The sequence below is a fragment of the Pseudophryne corroboree genome, chromosome 6, assembly GCF_028390025.1.
Source record: "Pseudophryne corroboree isolate aPseCor3 chromosome 6, aPseCor3.hap2, whole genome shotgun sequence".
In the NCBI taxonomy this organism is placed as follows: domain Eukaryota; kingdom Metazoa; phylum Chordata; class Amphibia; order Anura; family Myobatrachidae; genus Pseudophryne; species Pseudophryne corroboree.
This window is the reverse complement of record NC_086449.1, coordinates 755,332,943-755,341,922: the sequence shown is the minus strand read 5'-3', so window position 1 is coordinate 755,341,922 and position 8,980 is coordinate 755,332,943. Positions and strand designations below refer to the sequence as shown.

General features: G+C 42.5%; 1 long non-coding RNA gene across 1 annotated transcript in view; it reads right to left on the bottom strand.

Moving 5' to 3' along the window:
• Window positions 1-3,490: 3,490 nt before the first annotated feature.
• The window catches only part of LOC134935671 (uncharacterized), a 103,806-nt gene continuing 98,316 nt past the window's right edge, over window positions 3,491-8,980 (bottom strand). The window contains exon 3 of the long non-coding RNA XR_010180330.1: window positions 3,491-4,758. This is a non-coding gene — a long non-coding RNA (uncharacterized LOC134935671). The remainder of the gene's footprint in view (window positions 4,759-8,980) is intronic.

Below are 8,980 nucleotides of genomic sequence, written 5' to 3'. Positions count from 1 at the left end.
CAGAGATGTGTGGAATAGATAGGCACGGCCTCACCTGCCATCAACTTTTTACTCCAGAGTTTTGACTATAAAAATGATTACAGTAATACAAAGGAGATATTTCTAAGATATTCTTTGTATTTTTCATATACTTTATATAGTTAAAACTCTGCGTAATACTGGAGTATGACAAGAAAGGCTCTGCCTCACCTGACTGCACGTCACTGCTGGACATATATGAACTAGAGATAAGCGGGTACGGTTCTCAGAGAACCGAACCCTACCGGACTTCACCATTCGAGTCCGAATCCGAGTCAGGCTCTGGTTTTCCCGCCTGACTCGGAAACCAGAACGAGGCAAAACGTCATCATCCCGCTGTCGGATTCTCGCTGGGTTTGGATTCCATATAAGGAGCCGTGCGTCCCCGCCATTTTCACTCCGGCATTGGAGAGTGTAGAGAGAGTACGTGTCTCCGTTCTCTCAGTGTCCGTGTCTTGTGCTGTATTTGTCCAGTCACAGTGGTTGTGTCCTCATGTTGTCATATGTCCATTGCTGCTGTATTGTGCTACATCAGTTCAGTGCTGGTGTATTGGCAGTCACAGTGGTATACGCTGCTGCTATATGTCCACTGCTACAGTATTATAATAATAATAACAACAAGTCCCTTACAGTGTTGCTGTGTTGTCCTGCATCAGACCAGTGGTAGTGTCCTTTGCAGTGCCGTTTCTAGCGGCGGGCGAGCCGTGCAACCACACGAGGCGCCCGCCGCGGCACTTTGTGTGTCCTTATCTCCTCTCCTCCCTCTTCCCAAGCACTCCTGCTGGGGGGCGGAGTTTCACGGAATGACGCGTTTGCGTCGTGACGTCACGACGCAATTGCGTCATTCTGCGAAAGCCCGCCCCCCGAGCAGGAGTGCTCGGGAAGAGGGAGGAGAGGAGATCAGCCTGGAAGGAGGAGGCGGCCGGCGCGAGGAACGTGAGGCGGCCGGACCCGAAGAGCGGGAAGATCCTCTATGTAAGTAGTATCTCTCTCTCTCTCTCCCTTCCCCCCCCACTTGACACCTGCCTGCCGCACTGTTTAAAATGGGGGCACCTGCCTGCCACGCTGTGTAAAATGGGGACACCTGCCTGCCGCACTGTGTAAAATGGGGACACCTGCCTGCCGCACTGTGTAAAATGGGGACACCTGCCTGCCGCACTGTGTAAAATGGGGACACCTGCCTGCCGCGCTGTGTAAAATGGGGACACCTGCCTGCCGCGCTGTGTAAAATGGGGACACCTGCCTGCCGCGCTGTGTAAAATAGGGACACCTGCCTGCCGCGCTGTGTAAAATGGGGACACCTGCCTGCCGCGCTGTGTAAAATGGGGACACGTGCCTGCCATATTGTGTAAAATGGGGACTCTTGCCTGCCGCACTGTGTAAAATGGGACACCTGCCTGCCGTACTGTGTAAAATGGGGACACCTGCCTGCCGCACTGTGTAAAATGGGGACACCTGCCTGCCGCGCTGTGTAAAATAGGGACACCTGCCTGCCGCGCTGTGTAAAATGGGGACACCTGCCTGCCGCACTGTGTAAAATGGGGACACCTGCCTGCCGCGCTGTGTAAAATGGGGACACCTGCCTGCCGCGCTGTGTAAAATGGGGACACGTGCCTGCCATACTGTGTAAAATGAGGACACTTGCCTGCTGTAATGTGTAAAATGGGGACTTTTTTTATTGTTATTTTTTTTCCCCTGTGGTGGCCGTGATGATATCAGATGATATATGATGAGGCCACACCCACTTTAATGAGACCACGCCCATTGTAATCAGGCCACGCCCCTTGTCTAGAAAGCCAATAGTGGAGAGCCATAGTGCAGACGTACATCAATTTTATTGGTACAAGCTTCCCCTATTAAGCTAGTACCTTCACCAGGTGTTGACGGCTGCCCAGGACCTGGTGAAGGTAATAGCTTAATAGGGGAAGGTCCATAATCACCCCTATATGTGTGATATTGTGCCTTCCATCTGAAGGTCACTTTGGGTACGCATGCTTATTTTTTAAACTGTGAACTTGTACCAATAAAATTGATGTACGTCTGCACTATGGCTCTCCACTATTTGTCTTCCATGTGAATGAAATTGAGGACATTGACAGAGAGCAGATAAGAAGTGGGACGACCAGTCACATGTTTACCAGTATTGGCCATTTTGCACTGTTTGGAAGATCCAGGAAGAGACCAGATAAGAGATTTATATGGAATTAGTGACTTTTTATTTGACTGTTTTCTTAAGCGATTCCAGTGGGATTGTTTTCTTTTCTGATTGAGATAAATCAGTATTTGGGGACACCTGTTTAGAGTGTCCGATACCCCCATTGACCAGTGCGCAGGATGGGATGGTGAGGCTGGGGTGAGTACACTAATATGCAGTCAATTGTCAAAATTTTTGAAAATAGCCGATTTTCACCGTAATGATTGAGCTTAACCCGAACATCAACAATAATAGTAGGGTGGTCTTAGTTCTGAAATTTGAATGGCCCATTGTAGCCGAAAACCTTTAACTTTTATTTACGCAGTTGCTCGTAAATGTATCTTACAATTATAATTATCTCCTCTCCCACCCTCTATTTTCTTCTTTAGGGAAAAGCTCTTTTTCGTATTCAAAATGGACTGGATTGAGGCCTCTCTAAACAAAGAGATGCGGGTTGAAAAAATCTTCACCATTTGGAAAAGCTATTGACTCTTTACAAGATATAATTAAGTCCCAAATTCAAATCTGCTGTCAGACTACAGTGGTATGTGACCCAAATGTTTTGATTCCCCAGCACAGTAATAGTGGTGTATAAGCTACTCTTTGAGTGGTACACCATGACCATTGTGACATTAGACCCCCTTTTCCTTGGATCACTGCTTCTTCCTCATTATCATGCTCTCCTCCTTTTCTCTTCATATTCTCTATTTCCCTTCTCTCTCTTCTTTCTTTCTTTCTTTCTTTTTTTCTTTCCCTCCCTTCCATTTCTTTCTATCCTTTTTTTCGTTCTTTTGTATGTTTAAGTTCTCAGGATGATGGCTACACCTTCTTTTCTTTTAATTATTTTTACTATTGGACAATCAGGTGGACTTTTTTGTCTTTCCTTGGAATTGTGCTTTTGAATGTCCTGATTTGTTTATCACATACCCTGCTACAGAATTTACACTTGATTGTGACTAGAACTTCTTCTAATATCTTCTGTTTCCTTTATTTTTTATGCAGATATCTGGTAATTATTGTATATTTACCATTGCTTGTATGACCATCGTTCATTCATTCAATAAAAATAAGTTTGAGAAAAAAACCCTCTAATAGTAAATGATTATTAAAATTTGTATCCCCAAATGTCTGGAAAAAACCTCCTTATGTTATGTGTTTGAGACAGAAGGGAAAAAAAAGTATTGTTTAAAAACAAAAAATAATTACTGACTCAATATTATTGATAGTCCTGTTAGCGTAGTCACAGAATATTCACTCTACTCCTGTCTACAATTTACTTGTAAAAAAAAGTCTGTGTGCAAATCACCACAGGACTCTGGAGAACTGCAGAAGTATGCCTTTACTACATATAAGTCATATTGAACAATGGCTGCTGCAGCACTTCCTGTATAACAAACACTACCTGTATGACAAGTAGATAGCAGTGATGCAATCCACATACAACATAAATCAACATTACTAGTCATATCATCCATCTAATTTATTTTACCAAAAAGAAAAAAGAAGGTTCCCTTTATCGCCATCCACGGCTTAGTAAAATAGTCCCCTAAGGGGGAGATGTGCAGTAAAAAGAGTGGAGAAGTGAGCCAGTGGAGAAGTAGCCCATGACAACCAATCAGCATTGAAGTAACATTTATAATTTGCATACTATCAAATTATACAGAGCAGTTGATTGGTTGCCATAGGCAACTTCTTCACTGGCTCACTTCTCCACTCTTTTCACTGATTAGTACATCTCCCTCTTAATCTACGATCACTTTAGTTTCATCCCAGGCTTAGTAATGAGAACCCCCCAATCCCTAGCCTCTTTATTTTTTGAAGACTTTATAGTCAGTGTATTTGTTGCCTTTCTACTGAATAATAAACTTATTTTTAGTATTTGAAGCTTTACATCACTTAGTACATCATTGCTGGAAACAATTGCAGGCACATTGCCACCTCAGTGCTTGTAGCTGATTACATGAAAACAAACAAACTTTCAGTCATTGTGGCTTTTGACATTTGTGTTACCGACATTTCAGTGGAATAATTGCAGTAATCTCTACTGCAGATTTGTGAGCGAACCAATTATGAGCCTTTGCAGAGGAGGCAGCCATTTTGTACAGTTGAACCAATAGTCTTCAGAATGCAGCCTACAGGCCCAGGACTGATCTAAGCGATGAAATTATTCTCTGCAAAGCGCTGGTTGATGTGATAGCACTATGTAAGTGAGCACCAGTAATCTGTACTTTATAGCAATGGGTGAGTAAGGATTAAATATGACTGAGAGTTGGTAATTAGCTTCTCCTGCTAGCACCCAGGCACCGATAAGCACAGTATCATCCCAAAAAAGATCACTTTTATCCACAGTCTTTGCTGCTAGAACTGAGCCTGCCACTCAGGCCCGTGGGGATTTCCCATTGCAGATTTGCTACTTAAAGACCAGTACAGTGTTAGCTGGAGGGCACGGGGCTGCACTGCTTGTTTTGCCAGTAGAACTTTCATTATGCTCTGTGTACTCACTTCTCAAAATCTCATCAATGCTTAATGTTCCCTGTAGGGTTTCTCTGTGAGAAAAATAAATAGAAGGTGCATTTTGTCATTCTTGCCTGTGTTCTAGGGAAGTATGTAAGGATTACATTGCATTTCTTAATAATACATTTATTAATAAAAGCCGCACAGTCATTCTTTGCATGTAATCGATAAATGTTACAAGTCTCTAATTGCCATGCCCATCGGAAATAAATATGACTGGATCAGTGGTTCTCAAACTGGGTGCCTAGGCACCCTGGTTTGCCACGAGGCTCTTGCAGGGGTGCCTCGGGTTGGTGGTCCAGGACCAAATCAAGGGGTCTATTAACTAAGCCTTGGAAAGAGGTAAAGTGGACCGAAATAAAGTACCAGCCAATCAGCTCCTAACTTCCATGTCACAGGCTGTGTTTGAAAAATGTCAGTTAGGAGCTGATTGGCTGGTACTTTATCTCTATCCATTTTACCTCTATCCAAGGCTTAGTAAATAGACCCCCAAATTATTTATGGTCAAAGTGATAGGCAAAACCAGTGCTAGTGACTGCCAGTCATAAAACATGCAGATAATCAGAAGCACAACTGTACATCACCACATATCTGAACCTAAGGACGACAGGTAGGCACAATTTACTTAATATAATATTGTGTTTCTAAATTTATCAATAAAAATCCTTTAACCTAGGGGTGCCGTGAAAAAAATGCTGATACCCTAAGGTGCCGTGATTCAAGAAAGTTTGGGAACCAATGGGCTAGATAAATTAGACATAATATATACTGTAGATGGGTTTGAGAGTGACCAAATATTTATTTATTTTTAAACATTTGTATACAGGACTTTACAGAGAATATTTAGTCAGTCCCTGCCCCAGTGGAGTTTACTATTCCCTACCACATGCAAACTCATACAAACTAAGGCTTAATCTTTTGCCAGAATCCAATTAATCTGCCATCTTGTTTTGGGAATGTGGGAGGAAATTTAAGCACCCGGACAAAACCCATGCATTCAGGTGGAGAACATAAAACCTACTCACAGATAAATGCACTCATGTGTTTTTGTACCATGCCACGGCAAGAGTTTTGAGTCACATTGTCATATGGGTGTGAAAAGGTTAAACAAATCCAAACTACTTACCTACAAAGCACAGTATATTATCACCACTAAGATTTATTTTATGAGCTAAAACTCTTAGAAAGTGTCTGGTTACTTGCTGGATTATCCAAAACTAAAATCACAAATACTGTACATGTAAGTAGATTTACTGTATACCAAACATTTCCATGTATAAATGTAGCATTTTTAAAAGCCATGGTGAGTCTTTAAGCACATAAAGACAGAACTTTATTAAAGTGGATATTATATGGAACAAAACAAGAAAGAATAACTATACTCACTCATATAATCATTCACTTAATCTGCCTCCTAGTGGAAGTCTAGAAGATTTGGGCCATTTATAACTAGCGAAGTGATCCTAATGAAATTTACCGCATATTTTACTTCTCTTATTTTCAAACAGTTCTATACATGGACCCAAATATATTCCATAACTCTTTCTGGGGCATAACAGTGATATGTTATTAATTATATTGATTGGTAGCAGAGACGACTCATCCCTACCAGTTCTTTATGGGTCATTTAAATGAATACTTTCAGAGGTTACACATCCTCATTATCTAATGTTTGGTATCATGTAGTCCTTTGATCAGTTATGCATCCCATATGAAATATTTGCAGGACTTGAATTCCCCTTGCATACTTCTTTCTAGCCTAAGGAATTTTAGCCAATGTTTCAATGATCTTTTGAACTTAAAAAACATGCTGACTATCCCACTAACATAGCATGGAAATCAAAGCAATGGGACAGAAAGCAGACCTCTGAAGTATGTATTTTAATTTATACAAATTCATTAACCCCTTGTTTTCATAAACACAATGATTCGCTGGAATTACTGATCACTATACTGTAAACTGAGATCACCTACAGTATCTAATAGACACTGATCACTATGTCCAGGTCACACCAATCACATACCAGATACAAACAGATCACTATACATAACTCCTATATCTATACACTGACCACACTGATATCTCACATCTGATATAATGTCACTACACACAGGTCCATAGGCAAATGAAGGTGCGGTTTCCAGTTGCCCAGAAACCCTCCTGCTGTTTGCCAGCGGCTAAAATTTTGACAACAATAGCAATAGTATATAATATTAGTACTAGAGCTAGCACCACAACATGCAGTTTAAGGGACAGAGCAGAGCTGCTGCACATGCCCAGTGGTGGTAGCAGTTTCTTCACAGTTTGCTGTGTGTGGATCTGAGCATTCAATCAATGCTCTAGACCAGAGAGTAGCTGCCAGGAAGAGGAGACAGGAGCCTTATCATGAGGTGGGAAAATGTGTGCATAGAAAGTGAAGTTCTGTCACCTACTGGTTCTATAATTTGTGTATATATTTATTTTGGGATGTTTCACCTTTTCTTGACCACTTATTTGATTTACATTTGTTACATTTGTTTGTTACAGCCTATAATATAGACCATCTATAATGTTAAATAATAATACTGTATTCTATATAGTAGTATCCAGTGTATAAAAACACCAATGTGTACATTAATGTCCAGGGTCGGTACTAGGTTCTTTTACCGCTCCCCCAGACTCTTGCACTTGCTCCAATGTTCCACAGAGGAGTGGGAGATTGTGGATTGTATTTGGAAACCCCCATCAAGAAATTCTGTGTTTGCCCCTGAGGTCACATTCAATAATGCAAACCTGGTACACATCAACATGTCCCCCACTGCCTACCAGCTTTTCTCTTACATGCACACTGCCCACTTACTTTTCCCTCACAGGCCCTACTGCCCGCCAGCTTTTATCTCACATTATAACCTGTCCAGTAGCTTTTCCCTTGGATACTGTCCTGCCCACCAGCTTTTCTGTCGCATGCCCCTGCCCACCAGTTTTTAATCATATGCCCCACTACCCAACAATTGGCTTAACTCTTGAGGCAACAAGGTGCCAGAAGTTGGGGAGGCACAAAGAGAAGGAAAGCAATTTCAAAGCAACTGGCAATCAGGACAGTCCTTCACCATTTATCTTATCTGAATAACCTTCTCTACTTCTTGTTCTGTAAAAGACTTTGGGGGGTATTCAATTAGTTCTGTTTTTTTCGCCTAGGTGAAAAAACTGCATTTCTTCGCTATTTTTTAGGACGAATGGGGATGCGCCTTATGCAATAGCAGGGCCGTTTTTTTGTCTAGGCAAAACATTCAGCAGGAGTGAAAAAACGCGCTGATCGACGAATCCACATGTTTTCGCACCTGTTGATTTTGAGGCATTTTTTGCCAATGCCTTTTCACTTAAAAAATGAAGTGAAAAGGCATTGATGAAAATGCCTTAAAAACAGGCGAAAAATGTCCCGCAATTAAATACGCAGGGGGGTAAATTCGATAGCTTCGAAAATACAGGCGCTAATTGAATACCCTCCTTTGGCTGTTATGTAATGTATATGTATGCTTGTGTTCTGATCATCCACTATCTGTGTACCCATTACAATTCGTTGGTATCATGCTCAGTACCTGACACAGCGCCAGGAGGTCTGTCCCCCATGGTCATAGAAGCTGAGAAAGTTGCTGTCACCAAGAAAGCTGAATAGATTATATAGGAGAAACAGAGTTGAACTCCTGGGTCCAGCAGCTGGACTGGTCTTCTAGTAAATCACAGGTTCTTAAACTCGGCCTTCAGGACCCCACACATTTCATGTTTTTCCATTTTTTAAATGTTACAGTTAGTGATACACAGTGCAAGGACACAGGTTTACCTCTTCAGAAATACCCCTGTCCTAACCATTAGAAGTCAGATCCAGTGGAGCCAACATAGGAGATCAGGCTCATTACGGCCGCCGCTACCACAGTCATCTTTGCCCAGCTGATTTCTCAGGTGCTGAGGCTCCGGTTGCCTGATCCCGCTGGCGGCCAATTGCGGCGAGGCTGAGTCGGAGCTCTGTGTGCGTGTCCAGCCTTCACCCTGCCGAACACAGCGCAGCTGGCTCCTGCACAAAGCCAGCATAGCATACCTGTTGCTCCACCATTATTGCCTTCAAGCATCAAGTGTACTACAGGGAGGCTCTTCTGAGCTGCCCGTGAGAGGACAGTCCAGCCGTTCCCGCTAAGAGCGCAGTTATATCGTGCCGCACAGGTTACATCCAGCCGCCTGGGACTCACAGCCACCTTACAGCCGGTGTACGGCTACAT